The sequence below is a fragment of the Microplitis mediator genome, chromosome 7 (genome assembly GCF_029852145.1).
Source record: "Microplitis mediator isolate UGA2020A chromosome 7, iyMicMedi2.1, whole genome shotgun sequence".
Lineage (NCBI taxonomy): Eukaryota > Metazoa > Arthropoda > Insecta > Hymenoptera > Braconidae > Microplitis > Microplitis mediator.
Window position 1 is genome coordinate 20,463,481 of NC_079975.1, and position 26,880 is coordinate 20,490,360.

At 26.4% G+C, this 26,880-nt stretch overlaps 1 protein-coding gene across 1 annotated transcript in view; it reads right to left on the reverse strand.

Moving 5' to 3' along the window:
• LOC130670766 (semaphorin-5A-like) overlaps positions 1-26,323 on the reverse strand; it is a 93,140-nt gene extending 66,817 nt beyond the window's left edge. The window contains exon 1 of the mRNA XM_057474267.1: positions 25,714-26,323. The gene's annotated coding sequence lies outside the window, so the exon portion shown is untranslated. The remainder of the gene's footprint in view (positions 1-25,713) is intronic.
• Positions 26,324-26,880: the final 557 nt, after the last annotated feature.

The following is a 26,880-nucleotide window of genomic DNA, read 5'->3' on the forward strand; positions in this document are numbered from 1 at the left end:
AATCTGTAGATCTTGGGTATCTCACTTCCGTCTGTTTCATATATTATATGCAGCACAGGGGCCATGCGGGCGATATGTGATAAAAAATATATCGATATATTTACAGCTCAAATTATTAACTTCCGGTTTAGTAATTTATTTTTACACTAAATCGACTTCTAAAGAAAAGAAATTAAACCTCACTGTCATTTTGACTTGTGTTGCTTGTATAGATTCATATATTTGAATAAATAAAGTATGAGGTGAATTGTCGGTTTAGGTAAATATAGAATTTATGAGGTATTTAAAAGTGTTAAGACCTACGCGATGATTTGAGGATAAAGTATATTTAATATTTGAGGAGGTTACGATGAGATATTAATATATAGAGAGAGAGTATTTGTAGGTATTATAGTTCTTTATATTTATTTACGCGGTATTTTTTTCCCTCACGCGTTGTAATTCAAAATAGTTCGTCTTGCCACGTGGGTCTTCATAAAATAGTGTTTTATATTTTTATTTATATATTATTATGTGCCAGTGAAAGAACACTTGTAAGATTACTGGGATCTATTTTTTAATTTTAAAAAAATTATTGAATTTTAAATTCACAATTTTTCTAGTCTTAATTTATAAATTAAAATTTACACGGAATTTTGAAATTTCCAATTTCATTTTTCAAATTTTTATTTATTCACTGGGTGGAATCAAAAACCAAAAGAAAATTTTTTTATCGCACTAGAGTTCATTTTAAGAGTAAGAAAAAAAAAAAAATATATCAATATTTTAATAACAATAACTCAAAATATTTGTTACTGAGGGTAACTTGGTCATAAATATTTTTATATTTCGTAAAATTTTAATCATTTATTACAAAACTTCCTAATTAGCCGCCAATTTTTAATTTTCAAAACTAGTGATATCTCAAGATTGGAACCGAATTAAATTTTTTTCAAAATTTTGATCTTTTCTAGTCTATACAATATATCCTAGAGCGAAAAATAAAATTCTTGGTTTTTACTCCACCCTGCCTAGTAAACAATAATCCAGACTTCAAATGACCGCGAATTTTAAATTTTCAAAATTAGTGAGATCTCAAGATTGGAACCGAATTAAATTTTTTTCAAAAATTTTAATTTTTTCTACTCTATACAATATACCCTAGCAAAAAAAAAAAGTTTTTCACTCCACCCTGCCTAGTAAACAATAATCCAGACTTCAAAAGACCGCTAATTTTAAATTTTCAAAATTAGTGGGATCTCACGATTGGAACCGAATTAAATTTTTTTCAAAAATTTTGATCTTTTCTACTCTATACAATATACCCTAGCAAAAAAAAAGTTTTTTACTCCACCCTGCCTAGTAAACAATAATGCAGACTTCAAAAGACCGCGAAATTTAAATTTTCTCACACTGCATTTTTTTTTACGTCTCTTGAACTTCAACTTCCTCTGATAATTTTTTTATTTTTGGTTTTTACGCTGATTATAAGTTTTTTTCATACGTTCCACTTGATTGAGATGGTTCACGCCTCAAACCAGGTGTTTCTCGCCAAGAAATAAATAAATATACATATAGATAATAACAACAATAAAAATAAAAAGTATGAGGTAATTATATACGCCTCGCTAATTGAGTCATGAAATTTTTTAATTGACAGTTGAGTAAGTATATTGCAGTAGGATAGTCTGTACCGTAGGATAGATGTAGGTATGGGTTGTTAATTTTTAATTCAACAGTTTCTGTTGGATTTCGTCTGTCTCGGCTATAATATATTGTGTTGAATATTTAATGTGTAATGTGTAATGTTTCATTGATGTCTAGGAGGTAGTACATTTGATTGTTAGTTATATTGTGTTGACGATTGACTAACTCGATGAGTCGTCTATTGTCTGGATTTATTATTGAACCTTGCGAGAGTGGGTGAAGTGACGATTCATCACTTAGGACTTTTATTGTAATATATATAAGTACAATAACAATAATAATGGTAATGATATTTATGTAACGAAATGAGGAAAAGGAGGATGTAGTAGGTAATGTATATAGTAAACATATGAATCAGTTACAATAGTATGTGGGAGGAACTGAATTGAGGACAATAGTTTGTTACGGTAATGAAAAGTCAATTTCTTGTTGGCTTTTTTTTTTTATATACTTATTTATATAGTAAGTATTTTAATTTGACTATTCAATTTTTTATAATGCATTTTTTAATGATATTCAGGGTTAGATATTTCAGAGGTAGGAACTGTTTTGAGAACCAGGAAGACTTTGGGATCGAGCCCCGAGTAAAACAATTTTGATCAGATGATTTTATGTGATCACATGTACTCAGATCTGATCAGATCCGAAAAATTGCGCTATCTGATCATGTGTATATTAATTATTATGTATGAGTACTAGGGTGTGCCATTTTGAGGCGACTTTTTATTTTTCAACAAAAAAACGGGCTAAAAACTTGAGGGAAGGTGAGAAAAGAAGCCTGTTAAAAGCGGAGCTCTTAATATTAATATTGAGAGGTGCCTATTTCTAATTTTCCATTTTCCATTTAAATAACATGGGAAAAAATTTCTTTATTTTTTTAGCTCGGCATTCGCACCTCATATAAATAAGTCCATAGCATAATCTTGTAGAGAATTGAACGCTCTACAAAAAAGGTCTCTTATCATTTTTTGATAAGTCCATCCATTCGAAATTTATTAGAGCTGGAAGTCAAATCTATAATAAATTTCCTGATCTTTTTACTTTTCCAGCAAAACTATCAGACTTATCAAAAAATGTCATAGGATCTTCTTTATATACAATTTTATTCCCTACAAATTATTTGAAATAACGTTCATTCAAATTCCGCATTGTTTTCTAGTTATTTCCATTTTAATGTTAAGTTCTCAGAATAGATTAGAAGACTATTATTTTTACGAGCTTGGCATTAAAATGAAAATAACTAGAAAATAATGCGGAATTTCAAAAAACTTTATTGAAAATAATTTGTAGAGAATAAAATTGTCTATAAAAAAGATTTCATAATTTTTTTCGATAAGTCTGATAGTTTCGCTGGAAAAGTAAAAAGATCTGGAAATTTATTATAGATTTGACTTCCAGCTCCAATAACTTTCGAATGGATGGATTTATCAAAAAATGATAAGAGACCTTTGTTGTAGAGTGGTAAATTTCATACAAGATTATGCTATGGACTTATTTATATGAGGTGCGAATGCTGAGCTACAAAAATAAAATAATAAAAAATTTTTTCCCCATGTTATTTAAATGGAAAATGGAAAATTAGAAATAGGCACCTCTCTAATGAGTACATGTGGTCTCCTATATATATTTACATCATACATCATACATGATCATATCTGACATCATATATGATCATATCTGACATCATATATGATATCATATACATAATCATATATGATGTCACATACATAATCATATCTGATATCATATATATGATTATATCTGTAATTATAAAGTGATCATATCTGACATCATATGTGATGATATCTGCTATCAGATATGATTACTCATGATCATGAATAAATTTAATTGTTAAAACTTTTAAAAATATCTGCTTATTTTCTCGGACTTTACGTGCTAATCATTGACGAGATTCGTTAGTTTCCGTTTATTATCATAATTTATTTATATATATTTGCTATCAAATAAAAATGATTTTTATAAAATTAATTGGTTGCATTTTTGCGGCTCAAAGAAATTATAATCTTCAGAAATACTTAACCATTTATAATACAATTTTTCAACGATGAAATTTATTTTCTCATGCTCAACTGAAACCTCAATATTTACTTAAAAAACAATTTCAAATTTAAAAAATAACAAAACATTAATCTCCCATTTAGTAAAGAAGGAAAAAAATAAAATTCTTAAATTTATCAAATTAAATAACTGCATGTTATTGAATACAGCAAATATATTTTAAAAATAATTACAGCTGTTAAAAATAAAAAATATATTGATAATAAAAAAATAAATATTCATAAAAATAACTCCTGTGGTTTTATCGAAATTTTTTTAAGACAAAGTTTATTTAAATATCTTTATGAATAATATTATTATTAAAATAATTATTTTCAAAAATTAATTCTGCTTAATGTGGAATTTAAATTGACGTAATTTAAATAAATATAAAAATACATTGTCAAGATCTGTGTACAGAGATTTGTAATAAAATGGAATAAAATAAAAAAAAATCAGATGGTTGTCGACATTACAAAGACCCAAAAGATCGTTGTGGTCCTTCTTGTCTTGTGAGTTTACACTGCAAGACACGCGCGTCCACCCACGCAGTGGAGACAGTAGGTTTTAAAAAACGAGGATGGTTAAGTACTTGAGGAGGCACAAGAAAGACGATAAGATGAATAAAAAGAAGAAGAAGAAGAAGAGAAACTTATATATGTTTAATTTTGCGTGGGTAGATACCAACCACAAGTAAACATAACCACGCGAAAACCTTGAGGACGGCTTTGTATCAGTTCTTTTGCCGTCAAGACGCCGTTACAAGCTTTGCTGATGAGCAACATGCATGCAATTTTTTTTTTTAAATCAGCAGTAGTCAGGTTTCCCAAATTCAATAATAAAACCCCGAAAAATATTAAAAATATTCATAGAATCTGATGAAAACTGTGAAAACAGTCAGCTGACATCAATTTTGAGGATCACGGTTCGAATCCCGTTCACTGTTTTTTTTGACATCCAATTTTTTTATCGTTTTTATTTTTTACTAGGATTAAAAATAATAAATTGAGATGAAATTGATTTTAAAATAATAAAAAAAAAAAAAAAAAAAATGGTCAATTTTTGAATTTCCAAAATTCAATAATAAAACCGCGAAAAATATTTAAAATATTTTAATAAACTGATTAAAACTGTGAAATCAGTCAGCTGACATCAATACTGAGGGTCACGGTTCGAATCCCGTTCACTGTTTTTTTTGACATCCAATTTTTTTATCATTTTTATTGCACACCTCAAGCGCGAAAGCGCTAGGAGTGCTTTACTGACGGTTCTTCCACGTTTTTATTTTTTACTAGGATTAAAAATAATAAATTGAGATGAAATTGATTTTAAAATAATAAAAAAAAAAAAAAAAAATGGTCAATTTTTTAATTTCCCAAATTCAATAATAAAACCGCGAAAAATATTTAAAATATTTAATAAACTGATGAAAACTGTGAAAACAGTCAGCTGACATCAATTCTGAGGGTCACGGTTCGAATCCCGTTCACTGTTTTTTTTTGACATTCAATTTTTTTATCATTTTTAATTTTTTTACTAGGATTAAAAATAATAAATTGAGATAAAATTGATTTTAAAATAATTTAAAAAAAAAAATGGTCAATTTTTGAATTTCCCAAATTTTTTTATTAAATAATTCTAAACAGGCCATTATTATTTTTTGCACAAGAGAAAGTGATCATAAAAAAAAGGGTGTATTCGTAGTCAGCAGGAAGTGTCGCACATAAAAGCACAGGAAGGGAATAGTACACGTGAGGAGAAAAAAGTATCGAAGGCCTATAACTTAAATGCTAATAAGGTGATCCTGTTAGAATAACTCAGCTCCGTCGATAATTGTTACTATATAATTCACCCATTCCTTCCCTGACATGAATTTTAAAAAAAAGTTATCTAATAAAAAAATTATGATTTATTTTCGTGTAGATCTAGAAAGGCTTTTTTTCACAGTAAGATAAAATTTAATATTTGCTTAAAACATTGACATATATTGCCAAGTTTCAAAGGAAGATAAAAAATGTCGTTAATGTTTTTTAGTTTTTATTATGTTTAAATTCTCATGTCATTAACCTGTTAAAGTATTTATCTTAACAATGATAATAAAAACTAGATTGCGATTTTTTATATCACTATTTTTTTTTTTAATACAGCAAATAAAATTGCGATTGATTTATTATCAAATAATAAATCATAATAAAATTTAATCAAAAAATTCTATGATAAATTTTTTTTGTTAATTGCAAAAATTATTAATTTTAATTATATTTAATAATTTCTTGCCCTCAATTCGATTCAGTTTTTTTTTTTTTTATATATTTGAATTTCTAATTTGCATTCTGCGCATCACTTGAAAACCATTAACACTCTTATCTGACGTTACTCATATGGTAAAATCTGTGGATACATTAAGTCAAAAAAAAAGTAGCACTCAAAATTGCGGAATAAAAAAATAAAAGTAAAACTTTATAAATAAATAATTGGAAAATTAAATTCATTAAAAAAATAAATAAAATGGATCAATTAATTTATCAAGGATGCAGATATATATAATAATAAATGACCTTGAATAATTAACAGTCAAAATTACTCAAGCCAAGTACTACACATGAGATAAAAAATAAAAGTTTGAGAAGAGAAATCGAGGGCGAAAATAAATTGTCGGCTGTCAATTGGTTTTTTTTTAAATTTTTTTCTTCACACATTCCACGCATCTTTACACACATGATTTACATCACATGTAATTTACTGCACACAGTTTTTAATAATTATTTATGAAATTTTTTCGCACTAATTTGCGCTCGGTGATTTTTAAAATAAAAAATTGACTTTTTTTTTATCCGTACGTGAGAAATAATATTTCGACATCATGTGCGGATGCAAAATGTAAAATATATATAGATATGTTTTGTATATATTAGAATACATATATGTTTGGATTGAAATTTAGTCTGACAGTAAAACGTCCCAGGGGATGTACTAACTTGGGCGTGTAGGCTAAAACGTGCGTCGACTAAAAATACAATAGCGAAGAGGAAGAACGAGGAAGGAAGAAAAGTTAATGTTAAAAAAAAAAAAGTTACAATAGAATTTTGCATGTAAACGGTACTATATAATGCGTGCGCACGTGTTCAAATTTTGTTGAGGGTTAACGCTACAGAACCCTCTTTTAATTGACTATTAAATCTAAAATGTTCTAAGATAAACACCGTGTATAATTATATTTATAATAATAATGACCAACTCGGGTTACTAATTTGAAAATTTTTTTTTTATGTACAGAAAAAAAATGATTTCTTGGCGCTAAAAATTCCTACTCGCCTCAAGAAAATTTTTGTAGTATAAATGAATCGTTTATTTGAGAAACCCCAGAAGTCAAGAAATCAAAATTTTTCAGGAAACACAAAAAACATTTTTTTGAAAAAAGTTGACATTAAAATAATAAATAAATAATTGAATACAATAATGTTAGTGTCTCTGGAAAAGATTCCAACAAGAAAAATTTAATTTTTTAACTGAAATTACTTAAAAAAATTATTTAAAGTTGATTGACTTATGGGGTTTCTCAACCAAACGGAAAAAAAAGTTATAAAATCATTGTTTTTTTAAATGTTTCCACTCAAATCATTTATTACACTGATAAAATGAAGTATTAAATATGAATTTGAACTCTGAAACTCAGAAATTATAAAAAATTATAATTAATTTAAACATTTTAATTAGTCATATAACAGTCAACAATAAAACAACATTTGAAATTAATTTCCCAAAAAAGCGCGAATTTTAAATTAAAAAAAAAAAAAATGATTTCTGTAAAACTGAAACTGCATATGTTTATTTGAGTCATTGACTTATGGGGTTCGTCAATTAAATGAAATTGCTGTCACCCCATTAATTTTTTTTAAACGCTGATTTGATACATATTTTGATTGATTTCCATGGAGGGACATCCAAAGAACCCAAAAATGCAAAAAACCCAATTTCGTAAAAAATATGACTTATGGAGTTTCTCGAATGAACGATTCAAATTCAAAACGAAAATTTTTTTGGGGCGAGAAGAAATTTTCTAGAGGCAAGAGAAATTTTTCTTGGGCCAAGAAATTATTTTTTTCTGTGTATATCAGTGACCCATTTTACCTCAGTATCAGTTTTTTTCAGTTTCGATAAAAAAATTTACTGGCTAGACTAATCAATTTGCCCCATAATTTTTTTAAAATCATAGCCAAGCATTAAAAAAAAAATTTCATCTTGAAAATGGTGACTCATGTTGCCCCGGGTACCCCAGTACGCAATGAGGTCACAAGTCATTTTTTTTAGAAAAATTAAATTAACTACTAAATTAATTATACAAATTTTTGCCATATCTTAAGAGCGTAGTCGCGGTTTTATGTTTTTTACAAGAATTTCTCAAAGTAATTTTGAAAATTTACCATAAAGAAATTTAATCCTTGGATTATAATAATATTTAATTATTAAAAAAAAATAATTAAATCAATAATAATAATAATTCAAAATGAAATTAATTAAATATGAAAAAGTTTAATCCGTCAGATAGTAAATTCCTAAAGGAAGAATATCAAAAGACACGACGGTGATTAATTGGCATTTGAGCATGTATCACCATGACGTCCATCAGATGTTTTTTGTGACGATCAATCGATGGTTCTTGTAAATTGTATAGTATAGTAGCGAAGGGTGCGCTCTATAGTAACCCTCGCCTTGACCCACCACGCGATTGCCGACTGATTCGCGAGAATTTATCGACCTCGCGGTTCAATCACACTCGATTTGCATTCACACACATACTTTTTACCTAAATATATATATATATATATATACCCATAATAATATACATGTATCCTTACTCGCCTACATAAATTGACGCGACACTTAACATTTTACGCCGACAAAAAAAAAGTTAAAATTAAATGAAGTAGGAAATTTTAATATTAATTAATTTTATTCATCTAAGCTTTTTCATATATTAACAAAGCTTTTAGTATCAATTTAAATATATATTTAATTTTTTTTTTTTTTTTTTTTTATAATCACGTCCGAAAAAAAAATACTTGACACATTTTCAAATAATTAAACCGCCATAAATTGCATAGTACTTAGACCGTTAAAATATACATATATATATAATATATGAACACACGACATATTTAACCGGCATAAAAAAAATTTTTGTTTTAAAATTAGTGTCCATTAAGCACTCAAGTGTCGTACGATGAGCAAACAAATTACACTTCTTGTCTTCACGCAGCCTGATTACAAACTCAATCGTCGCGTATCTACATTTTTTTTTTTTTTTTTTTTTTACACCGTTTCTATACTCAACCTTTTTTCGCAGAGCAAAAAATAATAAAGAACTCTTTAGAGTTTAGAGAGTCGTCAAGTACTTATCCGTGTGGAAATCATCTCTCATCTCTCATCTTTCATCTAAGACACGTCCATAAAAAATATGAATTATATTAAAAGTATCTCAATTAATCATTTGAGTCTTTTATTGAAAATAAATAAATAAATAATAATTATTATTATTTTTTTTTTTATTATTTAGATTGAAAGTCTTAAGTAAACTTTCGAGCTAACCATGTAAGGTAAGTCTCGTTCTCATAAAATTTCTCTGTACGTGTACAGTGGACAAACGAGAGTATATATATATTTATATATATACATATATGAAGTTTGTGAAAGAGAAAGAAAAGAAGAGCCAACTTCCTACGCTTGTTAAAGATAAATTGCGTGGAAGTTAACGCGAAGAAGTCTCTTAAACTACATGACCACACCCTATGCACACCCTTGGTGTGCATTAAATATTTAATAAAAAAATATGTCTATATATATGTGGGTATAAAAATATATAAATATATACGGGTCTATAAAATATAACGAAAGAATAATAAGAGTTAATGGTGTGCATGTTTGTGTTTGAGGTGGGGGTGGGGTGTGTAGTTTTTTTTTATATTATTTATTAACTATACATGCATTATATTTTGTATGCAACTTGGGAGTTAAAATAAATTCTTTTTAATTTTTTTGAGGGCGCGATTACTTATGATTTTGCGCTGGTACATCATATCGGGTTACGTTAATGTGGTGTGCATATATTTATTTATGGACATGTATGGGTTTGTATGTTGGTGTTTCTTGTTGTTGTTCGTTGTATTGGACGCTTAATAAATTTGTCAAATTAAATTGGTGGATGATATATATTTAAGTGCTTTATGTTTTGCCGTTTTTTTTTTTTTTTATATATATTTTTTTTATGTATGGAAATTGTGAATTATTATTTTTAGTCTGTGCGCAATGGAATATTTTTAAGGTCACTGGAATATAATTTAAAAGAAAAAAAAATTTGAATTTTTCTAGTCAATTTCTACCCCCATGAAAAAAATTTATAAAAAAAATATATAAATATATATAAAATATGTATAAAAAATATATTTTAAATAGCTAACTTTTGGCCGATTTTCGTATATATTTTATATATTTTAAATATACTAAAAATATATAAAAAATACATGTTTAAAAATATACGGAAAATGTATTTTTCTTATATTTAAAAATATAAAAAAAATATATTTGTAATATATTTTAAATCTATAAAAAAATATAAAAAAATTATACAAAAAATATATTTTTTATTTATTCTAAGATATATTTTTAATATATTTAAAATATATACGAAAATCGGCAAAAAGTTAGCCATTTAAAATATATTTTTTATACATATTTCATATATATTTATATAATTTTTATGTATTTTTAATATATTTTTTTTATAAATTTTTTTCATGGGGGTAGTCACAAAAATTTTTCTAGAAAAATATGAGTCTGCGTATTTACTGTAAAGTCACGATATAATCATATATAAATTTTTTTAAATCATTTCAAAAAAATGTTTCTGTATATTTTTTCTTAAAAGATTAATTTTAACCTCATAAATATAAAGCACGAATACTGATAACTCGTGAATTGAATTTAAAACAATTATCTGCGCACAGAATGTGTGTTTACGTAATTTATACTCTGAAATCACGTTTAGCTGTAAAAAAAAAAAAAATAAATAAATAAATATGAGTATAAAAATAGTATCGAGTTAACAAGTATGACTACTGCAGTCTGCTGTGGATAAACATTGAGAAAACGACATCACAAGACGAGTGAATATATGCTGTACCACATCATATGCTTATCGAGTATATTAGCACGCAGACTCACAAGATATTTTTTTTTTATTATTATTATTTCCCTTCTTATTCGCAGTCTTATCCTTATCCTTATCCTTATCCTTCTTTACTTTTATTCATGTATATTTGAAAATACTTGTTGCTGACAATGAGCTTTGCTTCTTTCTTATGAATAAATTAAAGTTATGTTAATTTTATCCTTCAAAGTACGAAGTTAAGAAAATGGAGGGAAAAGAAAATTAAAATGGAGGCACGTGATTAGTCGCGAGTCGAAATAATTGACGGGTAGTTCTATCGTATCGACGCCATTGCACCTCATTATTGTCATTATTTTACATGTTCATTTTTAATTCGTCATAAAATTAGTGCCCTGAGGAAAAATCTTATTTATTTATCTATAGATGTTTTCCATTGGCTAATAATGTGCCATTACAAGTAATTGAAAACATAATGGATAATATAAAAAATTACGCAATTAAATATTTAAAAATGAGGATTAATTGCATAATGAAATTCCAACAGTAACTTTTTTTTTTTTTTTTTAAGGAAAAAATCTCAATTGACTAGTGGTTGAAAATAGACGTAACGTAATTTCCGGTTGTAGAAGAATTGTAATAGAAGAGTAGATAAACCAGTCTGGGATTTTTTGTCATTTTCATTATTTGATGCGGTAGGTTGGGTAAAGAAAAAGTCGTTCAATGTGAGTTGATATTTACAATAAATATTCTGTGGAATTAATTAATAACTTTTTTTTTAATTGTAATTTCTTGAGTAATTGAACAATTGATTCCTCAATAATTTTTATTAAAACTATAGGGTAAAGGGTGGGGGTAAATGGATCTCTAATATTCAATTTTTTAAACTACAGAGGGGTATTATGGTCATAATGGGGCAATATGGGTCACTAAAATTGTTTTTTCTAAAAATTATAAAATCTCAAATTAATTATAAAAATTTGTATTTTAATAAATAAATAAAAAAAACTTAATGACCGATTGAAAAAAAAAGTTTATTAACAATTTTCTAATTAATGGGTCTCTGATTTTATACCTGATTTGTGGATTTACCAAAAAATTCTACTTTTGATAAATTCCACCATAAGTTAAAAAAAATTTAATTTCAAAAATTCAAATTTCCCGCTGCGAAAAAATTACATTCATTATATGCAAAATTTTATTAAAAAATTTACTACTATCTTTACAGAAAGTCTTTTTCATTTATTGTAAAATTTTGTTTTCTCATAAAAAAAAAAAAAAGTTTGTTTATTTTTTTTTGCCTTCTTCTCCTGCTTCTAAACCTGCACATTATTTATTTTTCTTTTTCCTATTGCGTTGATGAATATTTAAACATGTGGGTATTTACGCGTGGTGTGGCCCCAAAAATATATATACATATATTCACTTCTTATATTATTATAAGTCCCCCGTAAAAAAAAGTATCGACAGCCAGAATTTTACTCGTCATGGGAGGTCTAACGGACTATCAATGTCTCTTTGACAAGCATTATAATTGTTTATTATCATTATTATGATTTATTATATATCTATATATATCTCTCTATATATATATATATATATTTTTTTATCTCAACTCCTTCAGACAATTCATCACTTAAATTAATTACCGTTCATTAACTTTTATATTTTTCTCATATATTTTATTGTCAAAAAAAATTTATAACTTAATACCCGGTCTTAATATTTATATATTTTGTTTGTACATAACACCAACTACTTATTCTTACATAAATTTATGGTACTTTAAAAATTTGAGCAAATAACTACTGTCGACTATATATATATATATATTTTTTTTTTAATATAAAATTCAATGTCTATTTTTTTGCTTATCAGTACTCAGTGTACTGAGTTTATGAGCTGGAATAAAATGAATCATCGGTGATAAGTTGGCGACAAGCAGTCTCTCGTATGGATTAAAAGATTTTTCTAGAGAAATAAATAATAAAAAAAAAAAAAAAAAAAATTTAATACCTTGATATAAAAATAACGAGAATTTTTAATCGATAAATCATTCGGCTGTTTATTTTTTGTAATAAATATTGTTGGCAATAAATCATGTATCAATGTTTAATCTCAAGACTCGCGATTGGCTCATCTCCAAGTCATCCCGGATCTTTTTAGATTGATAGCGGATAATGTGCTTTTAACTATTACGATATGTACTATTACATTATTATTACCAACTACCAGGGATATATTTATGTTTGTGCTTATATATATTTATATATATGGGAGTTAATAATTAATGCAATTAAACGGATTCGAGAAAAATTTATTATATATTATCGTGCTCGAAGTAACCGTGATAGTTCTCAGTAGATAAATGATAACATTTTTGTTTTTTTCTTTAGACGAGAAATCGAAGGCAGTATCGGAAAATCAATATTGTGATTATTTATATTGATATTTATCTAGGCGATTGATAGTAAATTCCATGAAATATTTTTTTTTGATTACGCTATCGCGGAACTGTAGAGTTTTTTTTATTAATTTGGTCATTTTTGTAAATAGGGGAAAGATCAAATAAAAAAAACAGAAATTTTGGAAAAATTACAGTCGAAAAAAATTTGAGGTTCATTATTTTTAAGTAATTTTACTTCTTTTTTCAGTTATTAAGCGAGTAATTGATAAAGATATCGCCCAGTTGTAAAGAAATTTTGATATGGGGTAAAATTGAACAAAATTTTCATTAAATTATTTAAATAAAAAGTTTGTAAACCTGAGTTTAGATTTGAAATTTTTTGTACAAAATTTTGAGTGGCCCGAACTGCCCATGTTTTTTTACCCCTGGTAATTTTAATCGATAAAAAATGATGCGTAAGCCCAATTTGCCCCTCCCTTTCCTATTTTCCAAAATAAAATGAAATGAACCGAAAAAAAATTTTTATCAACCTGAGTTCAGATTAAAAATTTTTTCTATAAAATTTTGAGTGACCCAATTTTCCCAATGAGGTCCATTTCGCCTCTAATATAGTTTTTGTAGAAAAATTATGGGAGTATATTTTACCCCTTGTAATTTTAATAAACAAAAAATTTGACGTCGGCCCAATTCTCCCTTCCCCTCCTATTTTTAAAAATAAAATGAAATGAACCAAAAAATTTTTTTTTATTCTTAAAATTAACTTATGATATTTAACGGGGCGTTAAATGACCAGTTACAAGGATTCCAAGTCCTTCATTAATTCCACCCATGAAAGAATAACCGGAAAAGAAAGTAAAAAAAAATTTTTTTGTCAGCTCGAGGGGTGCACGCGATAGCTCATGACTTGAAATTAAAGTTATTCCATTCTTCATTATTATTATTATCATTATTATTATGATTCTACTCATGATTTTTATTATTTTTTACAAAAAACAATTTTTTTTCCTTTGTTTCAAAAGACCTAACCCTCTACGTGCCCTCGAGACTCGTTTATAAACTCGCGTCTTTGCGGGTAAAGAAGTATAAAAAAAAAAAACAAAAAGGAGTAAAAAAAACGATAGAAAGTGCAGGTTACATTATATTAGTGTAATATATATCATGTGGTATTGTCCAACGAATGTTGCTTTGAAAGAATTTTTATATTTATTTGAGAAGAAAAACACAAAATAGGTCATGGTGGCTAAGACGCGTGGAATAAGAATTTTTTTTTTTTATGTAAACACGAATTTATTTTTTAAAGTCAGCTCACAATGGTGACCATTCATAAAATTATTATTTTAGTTCTTTGAGCGGAAAATATTTTTTATGGTTTAAATTTATGCTTTAGACGTTTATTTAAATATTCAAATTTTGAATAAATATTTTAAATATCAATGAATTATTTTTATCATCTATAGGTTTTTTTTTTATTTTATAATAAAAATATTTTGACACAAATTCAAATTTTGGAAAATCGTTCAATTAAAATTTCGATCGACCAGTTGACTATTCAAATTTTTGAAAAATTCAGATAATTTTAATTTTACAAATTTCAAAATTTTGAGCCTTATGACCAAAATTTCTTCTACTCAAATTGGAAAATTTAAATATGACGAACATTAACATCGACAACAGACAACAAAAATTTGGTACTTCCAAATTTCAAATTATTCTATAATAATTTCAAACCCAATATATCATGATACTATTCGTTGAAACCCAGTTCAAACAACTTTCAAATAACACATTCATAATAAGATAAAACTTAAACAAACAATCATTCGAAATCAATTATAATTAATCATCTATAAATAAAAAATGTCACGTGACCAAATAAGAGTAGCTGATAATAACAAAAATTTTAATTATAAAATAATTTATCGAGTGAAAAATAATAATTATCTATACTAGTTAATGATAATTTATCGATGACATTATCAAAGAATCAATAAGAAAAATAATTGAACAATAATATATCAACTTATTAATTCAAACAGATAATATATAACCTACAATATGTGTTATATATATATCAACCAAAATCATATACAATCAAAAGTATATATATATATATATATATATATATATATATATATATATATATATATATATATATATATATATATATATATACAGATACATATACATGTGAGCATATACATATATTTATACATATACATATATATATACCTACATGTTAACATGCATGTGTACAAAATTATGTATAAGTACACATACATGAATATATATATATATATATATATAACATACAGGTGTATTTTCCATAGGATTTATCATGACACACTTGGTTTTATCTTGCATATATATATATATATATATGATATCTTACATTATTTAATTACATTATCCAATGATATCAGTTATCATTACGAATAAGTGTTGATATTTTAGTTGCGTATAAAAAATCAAAAAACATTCCAATTGATGTTTATTATTTAAGATTAAGATTTAATTTGGTTTTGCAATTATATATTTACGAATATATTATCTTTCAAATCGCGAGCAAGGCCGAAAAAAAAATAGTATTTACATTTTTTATAATTATCATTTGTGATAAAAAAAAAAAAAACGTCAAGATAAATATAAAGTGGGAATAATTAGAGCTGTAGACTTATAAACGTTTAGTTTATCGCTTGTAAATCACATTAAATTTATTGTGCTTTCCTATTTTATTTCAAATTCAATGTCATGGGGAAACTAGAGAGGACAATTCAATTAACCTGCCCCGATATAGATATATGTATATGTAGATGTGGGTTATGTGTGTAAGTGGGTATGGGTATAAGTATAAAAGGCAAAGGATAGAGATAGAGATAGAGAAAAACGTCACGAGATAGTAAAGTTATACCGGTTATCCACAGTTATGGGAATACGTCGATTGGCCTCTGAGGTCAGCACCGTGAAATCTCCGCGTAATCGAGACTTTTGGTCAAGATTATACTTAACTTAAGATATACTCGACATTAAAATACAATGTGTTAATATACCGTACATTATATATATTTAGAAATTGTATATATTTTTAAACTGAACGAAAAAAATTTATACTGTTTTTTTAATTAAAAAATTGATTGATAATCAATCAAATATATATTTGTCTCAAAAATTTGTTACAAAAATCAAAAAATTTTCTTTATACTGAAAAACGTAATACTGTAATTGAAAATGAGTTTTTCTTGATTTTTGTAAATGAAAATATTAATTTTTCAATGGAATTTTCAATTTTTTGAGATTTTTGGACAGACCAAATTTTGTTCAAAATCTATGTGATTATTATTTTTTATCTCAGCTTTTGGGACTTGAAAATCTTTAATTTCATATTTTTTCGTGTCATAGACTGTAATTTATGCTAGAAAAAGTAATATAGTTATAATTTAATTCATAATATCTTTGTAAATAAAGAAGCGTTTTCAAGTAAAGCTTGACGTATAAATTATGATGTTGAAAATTAAAGATATAAATTAAGGTCGTTTGAAAACCGCAGGATCAAGGAGATCTTCTTTGGCTGCTTGATAAATATTATAAAAAGTATTTGAATTTTTGATAAAGCTTACGCTTAAGCTTCAATTTCCTTTTTTTAAATCTCTACGATAATTCTTTCACGTTTTACTTAATCCTCAGAAAACAAGATTTTCACGTTAACAAAATATCATGTCTACTAAAAACTTTAATACAAAGCTCAAAGTTTAAGCTTCTCATGAATTTTACCCTAATTTTTTTAGAAGTTCAAAAAAACTAAAATATTAATTTTACAAAATTTATTTTTCTTCTTCAGTTCCATAAGAATATAAAAATTTCTAAATGGACTCTAAATATATTTTTTATTTTGACACAATATTTTTAATCAAAATCACTGTTTCAAAAAAAAAAATTCAAATTTTTTGAAAATTAACTTCTCATAAAATCGATCGATTTTAAAAATCGACTCTACACTATATGCAAATAAGTTTTTTTTCTTAGATCAATAAATTCAAATTTTGGAAATTTTCAATTTTTGAACCATTAATTTATTAATTCAATTTAAAAATCTATATATCTATATATTTATAATTTTGTCATAAATGATAACCGTCACTCTAAAGCTTAATTTCTTTTCCCAGAATATATTTCAAATATTACCATATCAATTACAAATCCATTATATTAAAAATATATCACTAATAAATATTAATTTATTTAAATCCATCCAGTTTCAACAATTGATAACTTTAATTCCCAAGTAACATAATAAATTAACTAACCGACCAAAAGATCAAAAATAAATAAATTGAAAAGTAATTTTGTCAATATATATATTTTTTCTGACTTAATGGTCCAAAAAATTAAAAAATACTCTATACATTAGTAAACGCAGTTAATGCATAAACCAATAAAGATTCCGCTATTAAAAACCCAACGCACAGTGCACATATGTAAATATAGTAATAGTGTAATATATAAAACATGTATATAATAAAATGTATAATAATATTCAGTGGTTGCCTTGCCGTAGGCTAAACGAGAAAGTACAAATCCCCACTTACTCGTTATTATAGTGCCACAGGCGTTTGATGCTCTAAGAAACTACTATACTCTTCGAGAGCTAAATAACATAAAAAGACATAATATAACACGAAAAAAAAAAATTAAATAAAAGACCTAACCCAACTGATTTGAGTCAAGTGTTGAGTACCAAAGTGAGTACAAATGAGAGCTAAAAGTCAATGGACCAGCGTAAGAAAAATTAAACAAAAAAAAACATATGTATATATATATATATATATCTACTGGTTAACCGAACTATGGTGTGCATCATAAGCTAGATGTTAAAAATATTTATATATATAAATATAATATAATATATGTAAGTTGGTCTTTTTCATATATATAAATATATCAGGATGTCGACAAGTCACCAAGTTTTATCATAAAGTTGGTACGAATAATATATATATATATGAGTTGTACTGATGGTGTGATTTTGCTCTTAGTATCGCATATATATATGTGTGTGTGTGTGTAAGTGTGTGTATGTGTAAAAAAGTCGCGAGGTAGTAGGCCATCACCTTATACGGGATCCTTGCGGCCACAAATGCCGACGTCGTATCGATGTAATCCTCATGAAGATATGAAAAAATGTATAGTCAAAAAATATGATAATAAATATAAATAAAAATAAGATCGTCGTAAGATAAAAACACTTTATGCAAAATATTTAGAATATTTTTTCAATATATTTTTATATTATGAACAGGGTTTAATTTTTATTTTTCATAAATAGGAGATAGTGAGGCAAAATAGGACCCTTACAAAAAAGGGCTTATATGTAATACGAATGTAAGCCCATTTTGCCTCCAGGGGCCCATTTGGTCCCACTGTCTCTTATTGATGGTTGATTAGTTTCGTAAAATTTTTATGATAATTTTGAGGATAGGGGAAGTTTTATAGCCTAGGTCGCAGATTTAGGTGCGAGAAAAAATATTTGGTTGGTCATCTAGGGGTATGGGAAAATACTAGAGTAAAAAAGTGAATGAGCTCGAGATCTGGAATTCATTTTATTTTTTTTTAGTAAATACTTTTTATTTCAAACTGAATACTAATGGAGTATAGATCGTAATTTGTAAAACGTAACCCGAGGGTTCTAGGATCGAATCCCGCCGGCGGCGATTAGAAACTCGTTATTTTTTTCACCGTGAAAAATTATTAATTTGTTGTTATACGTCTTATATGTTAATTTATATCGTTTGATCCATTAAAAGCATAAATAATATTATAAAAAAAAAACAAATGCGTAAAATTATTTATTTAGTTGAATGAAGCCAATTACAAATAATTTCAAAATATTAAATTTAATCGATTCGCGTGAAACGCTCAAGTAATTGCCAACATTAATTTATCTTAACTCCAAATTGAAAAATGACTCATGAAAAAAGACAAAAAAATGGCCTAAATTAAATGAATGACATTAAAATAAAATACATATTTATATATTTCAATTTTTTTTTCATCTTTTAATTTACTCATGTCAAAAAATAGTCTGGTGTCAAACGCGTGCTCGAACCCCAGATGCTGACCACGTGTTCCCGCTTTTATTATTTTATTATCCTCGCTATTTTTTTTTCTTTTACTTTATACTATTTTTTTTTTTTTAGGGTCCATTTTCGACCCTGGCAGGCGACCTTCGAAATTTTAAAACGAAGCTGCCGGGCGTGGGTGAGCATCTAAAAACAGGTTTCATCTTTTTAAGAAGGATCATTTGAAATAAAAAATATTAAACCATAAAAAATAAAAGACAAAAAAATTTATGTGTACATGTAAAAGAGATCATATAATATAAAATATATATATGAGATTCATTTGGTGTTACTTTAATCTTGTTGATAACCAGCAATCAGGCATAATAATAATAATAAAAAATGATAAATAAAATAAAAGTGCACGGGAATATTGGGGTCTTAAAAAATAACTTGATCCAAAGTTTATGAGCGTGAAAGAAACGTCAACCAAAATGGCTAAGAATAAAAATAAATTAACGCACGTTTCTCTCAAACGTTAAATTAATCGCGTATCTGTCGTAATGTAATGCAATGAAATTCCTCATGATAAATATATGCATATATGTTACCATAAAACTGTGGACTGTAGCTGCGGTGTGCATTTAAATAAATATATTAAAATAAGAGCCCACCCCTGTCATATAATCTGCGGTGTGGTATAAAAATATGTTTACTTAAACGTCTTATCAAAAGTGTTATTTTAAATTATCTTATTAAATAACAATAAAATTTTTTATTTAAATATAAATAACTTCATATTAATATTGAGGTCAAAGTATGTAAGGAAATTTTTTATTTTTGATCGTTTGAATTTTAATTAAACTCGATATTTACTACGCGTAATTTCGTATTTTTTATTACAGTTTTCAAAAATTTCAGTGACATTTGAATTAATTTTTTTTTCTAAAATGAAATCTGTCATTTTTTAATATATGGGGCAAAATGGACTACAAAATCCCTCCCCCCTCAGTTTGAAAATTTTTTTTTTTAATTCGGATTTCTTTAGTGCGAAATTTCATATTTTTTATCTCAGAATTTTAAAAATTTCAGTGACATTTTATTTAATTTTTTTTTTTCTAAAATGAAATCTGTCATTTTTTAATATATAGGAGAAACTGGACAACATTATCCCTCCCCCTTCAGTTTAATATTTTTTTTTTGTAATTTGGATTTTTCTATTATGAAATTTCATATTTTTTATCGCAAAATTTTGAAAAATTTAAGTGACATTTTAATTTTTTTTTTTTAACATGAAATCAGTCATTTTTTAGTATATGGGGCAAAATGAACTTCCCCCTCCCCAATTTAAAATGTAAACTTTTTTTTTAATTCTGATTTTTTTAGTTTGAATTTTTTTATTTTTTATTGCAAAAATTACAGTGACATTTTATTTAATTCTTTATAAATTTAAAGATGAGGCAAAATGGACCACGGAAATCCCCCCCAATTTAGTTTGAATGTAAATTTTTTTTTGAATAATTTTGATTCTGTTTTCTCTAAAAAAATTTAAGATAAATACTTTTTTTTATAAAGTTTCTAATTACCTGGTCCGTAGATCAATCATTCAAATGACTTTAACATTTTAAAAATATTAATTTACTAATTTACATGTAACGTGAAGAGTTAAACTGAGATACTGATCTTAGTCATTGAAAATTATAATAAATAATAATTATATTTAGTATAATACCATATATCTAAACTAATCTATTCTAGTATTCATAAATATAAAAAATATATATATATATATATATATATATATTGTAATAATTACAGTTGTCACCGCAGGGAATGAAAAGATTATTCAAATGTAATATTATACTTTTAAACTTTCCATATATATAGATATATATGTATATATATTTCATTTTTCCAGTTGATGTAAAACCTCTTATACATGGAAAGCATAAAAATGAAAAGACGGAAGTTGAAAATTCTTTAGCCGATTAGATCACCCGATCATTGAATTTTAAAAATAAAAATCGAAAGTAACGAAATCGTCAGAATTCCTCGTAAAGAAAAAAAAAACACACAAAGTAGTGTAAAAAGTATGTAAAATAAAGTTAATTTAAGGTACTTTCAAAAACGTGACAGTACATAAAGTACTTAATATGTTCGACCTATTCTATCATCACCAATTTTCTCAGAAGATCGTTATTGTAATTTAAAGTCCGACCGATTACGAATAATAGAATGGATTTTATGAAGATCGGTCTTTACAACTCGGCAACACACAACTTAAATTTAAACTTTTAAAGTTAAATAGCGAAACAGCTAAATTCTAAACTCGATGTGGAATAGAATAAAGAACGCAGCTGCAATTTATAGGCACGAGCCTCTTATTATTCTTATGTATGGCAAAATAAAACATACATATATATATATAAATATATGTAGAAATTGATGTGAAATTATGTGAAACTAGATGTTTTGTTGGAGTATTGAAATATATCATGAATACGATGCTTCTGCAAAATAATCATATGTGTGTGTGTGTGTGTGTGTGTGTGTGTGTGTGTGTGTGTGTGTGTGTGTGTGTGTGTGTGTGTGTGTGTGCATAGTTTTTACAGAATGTTTTGGGGTTGAAAAGTGAACAATAAACTCCAGGGGGCTATGAAAAGAACGATTGAACGAAAAAAAAAAATATATATTTATATATATAGGATCTACCTTTTAGTTCTCCAAAAAAAAGTCTATAGATTTCTATATAAAGGTAAAGGTAGTCCATTGGCGTCGAATAAATAATATTATTATTATTAGTATATTGTAAAAATAAGTGTGGAGTGGACGCGGATTAAATTTGGAGAGGATCTAAGTGACTGCGGAGTAAACGCGGATTGAAATAAAATCCTCATTACTTTGCTGAAAAAAAACTGCTAATTTACTCTGCATGCGAAGTGATTTTTTTTAAACTCCGGAACTCTGAGTGACGCAGTTAATTTTGATTCAAATGAAATCCATATTAACGCCTAATTTTTTACATTTTATTATTATTATTATTTATTATTATTATTATTATTATTATTATTATTATTATTATTATTATTATTATTATTATTATTATTATTATTATTATTTACATGAAACGGTATAATTGTATTTTTATGATACGATATTTAAACGGTTTAATTGACCAACTTCTTGTAGACATTATATTAATGTGAATATATATAACACACGTGTGACGTGATATATATAACGTAATGTTTAATGTAATATACATATATATATTTTTATCATTAAATTTGTTATTCAGCTGAATCAGGTGTGGTTATCATGATAAGCTGTTTGAGGTCATAAATCAACTAATTTATTAATTTCAACCTGTTGAATAAAACAAACAATCCAATTACTAATTTTTTTTCATTTTTTTAAATAAAATAATAGTACGCAAAGTAACTAGCATGTAATTCGGTAACTGTAAGCTGAACTTTGTTCTACAGAAATAAATTTTACGCCATTGTACGGAAACTTGAGTCAACCTTATGTAAATACTCAAGTTCCCGTATACTAACTGACTAAATAAAAGATATATAAACATGTCGTCTAACAGTCTAACTCGTCAAATCATTAAAAAAAAAGGAAAAATAAAAAATAATAGTCTACTATAACTATCACCATTTGTCGATCTGTACTAATAATTAACACCTGATTACTAACTCAAAAAATCCCATCTGTCAAAACAATTTTTTTTTTTTTCTCAAGGAGGTCTATAGTAATTTTTGTCCAAGATTTTCTCTTAAACAACTACTCTATACTCTAATAATTTACGTTTTCATTTTTCGAAAATGTTCTCTTCTTTAAGAGACAAACGTGACAAAAATTTCCATTTACTGCACATGTGCAACAAGGATACTAACGTTCGTTGACGAGCGTGAGAAATAAAAAAAAGCAAAATCTATAAAAAAATTGGGAGTGAATACGAATTTTATTTCGATCCAGAATTCCGGAGTTTAAAAAATTGACTCCGCATAATACAGAGTAAATAAGAAGTTTTTTTCAGAGAGTGATTTCAGAGTGACCTTTGGAGTTAATTTTACTCCGAGGGTATTAAAAAAATAAACAGTCATTCGCTCCGTATTTACACCGAATTTAATCTGCGCTTACTCCGAAATTTTTGACAGTGTATATATATTTTAAATATTTAATTATTTATAATCATAATAAATATATCAGACTATGGAGTAAAAAAATAAATAAAAATAGTTGACGGAATAGAAGAAAAAATCGCGAAAGAAGATCGGGTATCATAGAATCGTGATCGCTGGTTAACTCTGAGAGTCTCAAACTCTTTCATATTATATATATACATATATATATCTAGTACCACTAATACAAGTACAATACTGGACGAAGATCTTCGGACACGCCATAATAAATAATTCATGTCTTTTCGTGGTGACCGAACGAAGCAGAACAAAACAAAATAAAAAATTAAACTAAACCATACGAATGAAGACTCGAGATATAGAATGGGAGAAAGACAAAGAGACAAGACATTTAAATAAAAAATAATAAAGTTTAAAAAAAAAGTAAAATAAAAATCCACAGACTCTTATCCTCTCGTGCCGCATTTCGACGAATCTTCTCTTTTGTAAAATAACCGCTAAAACTCTCGCCTTTTTGATTATTCATACGGTTATAAATAAAAATTGAAAAAAAAAAAAAATATATATAAATAATTATAATAAATGATGGAGATAAAAAAGTTTATTTGAATCCTATGAATGACACGCTTGACTAAACGTACGCTTTCAATTTCCTTTAAGATATCAGAAAGTAAGAATGTCTATAAAATATATACATATATATAAATATATATGTGTGTGTGTAGTTTGTTAATTATTATGGATTGGTTATAATGTTAATGTATACGAGAGATGTTTATTAACAAGTATACGATAGTGTTATAAACATCCGTTCTCATTGACTGTTGTCATATGTTAAATGAAACTAGATTTTATAATATAACATTAATATGATATATATTTATATATACATCGCGTTATCTGGAAAAAAATGACTGAAATTTGACTTTTGTGACAAAAATTTAAGTCAATTGAGTCAAAATCACCTCAAATTTAACTTATTTGATGTTAGTTCAAGTTAACTGAGTTAAAAACACGTCAAATTTGACTTTCGATATCAATTTAAGTCAATTGAGTCAAACCCCCGTCAAATTTGACTTTTTTTATGTGAATTTAAGTCATCGGAGTCAAAACCACGATAAATTTGACTTTTTCGATGTCAATTTAGTCAAACCCCCGTCAAATTTGACTTTTTTTATATAAATTTAAGTCATTAGAGTCAAAACCAAGACAAATTTGACTTTTTCGATGTCAATTTAAGTCAATTGAGTCAAAGCCCTATAAAATTTGACTTTTTTTTATGTAACTTTAAATCAACTGAGTCAAAAACACATCAAATTTGACGTTTTCGATGTCAATTTAAGTCATCTGAGTCAAAGCCCTGTCAAATATGACTTTTTTCGATGTAACTTTAAGTCATTGGAGTCAAATACACGTCAAATTTGACTTCTTTTTTACTGAACTGAATTTTTTTATTTTAATGGACAAAAATATAGATGCGATTTTGTTTTTAAAATTTATCGTTTTGAAAAAAATTCAAAAATTATTAGACTTCAGTTTACTTCGGGATCATTACTAAAAGTAAGTCGTTAGCCATAAAAGAGTCAAAAGTAAATAAACAATACGTTGATATTGTCTTGCCTTTGGTTAACTTTACCTACTTAGTGTCCATTTAAGTAAAAAAAGTCAAATATGACAGCTTTCAAAATTTGATATTTAAAAAAAAAATCATATAACAAATTTTCTAATTACTGTGCAAATGCAACAGAATTATTATTTTCACTTGAAGACCAAAAAAAAAACAGTGACAGCTCAAAATTTTTGGATCGATAAAAAAAATGTTTAATTATTTCTCTACTGTGCAAAGATTTTTATTTCTAAATATTTTTAAACGCGAAACAATAAAAATGAAAATATTTAAAAACTGCCATTGAATAATTCAACATCAATAAAAAACGTATGTAGATTAATTTCTTGCTCAACAGCATACATTACCGTTAATAAACATAACAATAAAATAAGACATGTAATAAAAAATTTGTATCAATCGCAACCAATTTATAATAATTGGCTGCGTAATAAAAAATGTCAGCCCTCAAGTTAAATTTCAAAATACCGAAATTGGAGCGTCAATAAAAAAATGAAAATTAACTCCAATTAAATATAACAATAATTAATAATTAAATGACTTAATAATTAATAATTAAGACTTACATTATTATAAATTATGATTGAGCCTTCATTTAAAAAATATAATCACAATACACATAATTAAATACTCAGCAAACTCAAGTATTCGTGTTTGATAGATGCCGATATTGGGTCGACGATCGATTATCTAATAAAAATATGTTCCATATTTATGTATCGATAAACAATATAAAAATATATACATATATATGTAAACACATATGAGTCTACTGCACACAAATAAAACAAATATTTATAAATTCACATTAAAAAATTTAAAAATCCACAATCCACTAAAATTTTTCATAAACTAATCAACCAACTAATTGACCAGTATATATAAATATATATATTTATATATTTATTTATAAGTATATTCACTGGTTAAAAAATGGAGTAAGGGTATGTTTGTTTATATTTTCCCGCGGGTTTTTAAATGACGCACGAGAGCAATAAACGCACGAGATTTAAATATATATATAAATGTTACGTATATATATTATGTAGTAGTGTTGTGTACCGTAGTTAGGTACTGACTGAACGTAAAATCGTGATCGAACGTAAGACAACTCGTGGTGTAGTAGGATACAACAACGCTCAACTCAAACTTACTACTCTCGAGTCTCGTATCCACAAGTTAACTTGATATTGAGTTGAGTTCTTCGGCTTTACGTTGGTTTGTAGAGTGGGTAACCCTGTAAGTATCTCCCGCCATACAAGTATACTATCTATAGTATAGTACACGTAAATATATGTTTACTCTATAGTACTATATACACTAGGGTGCTTCATTTCGGAGCCAGATTTTTTTTTTTCGAGTGCATGTGGAAAAAACCATAGTTCAACACAAAAAAAAAATTTTCGCACAAGAACTAAAAATCTATGTCGATTACAGACCTAGCTCATCGAAAAATTCGATTTTCCCATTTAAATAACACGGGAAAATTTTTTTTTTAGCTTTAAGTATTTTTAACCTCATTAACAAATCAATAGATCAAATAGACTAATACATCTTTTTGTAGGAAATTGAACGCTCTTCAAAAAATGTCTCTTATCATTTTTCGATAAATCCATCTATTCAGGAGTTATTAGAGCTCGAAGTAAAGTTGGAGATCGTTTTACTTTTCCGGTGAAACTATTAGACTTATCACAAAATGTTATAGTATCTTTTTTGTTGACAATTTTATTCTC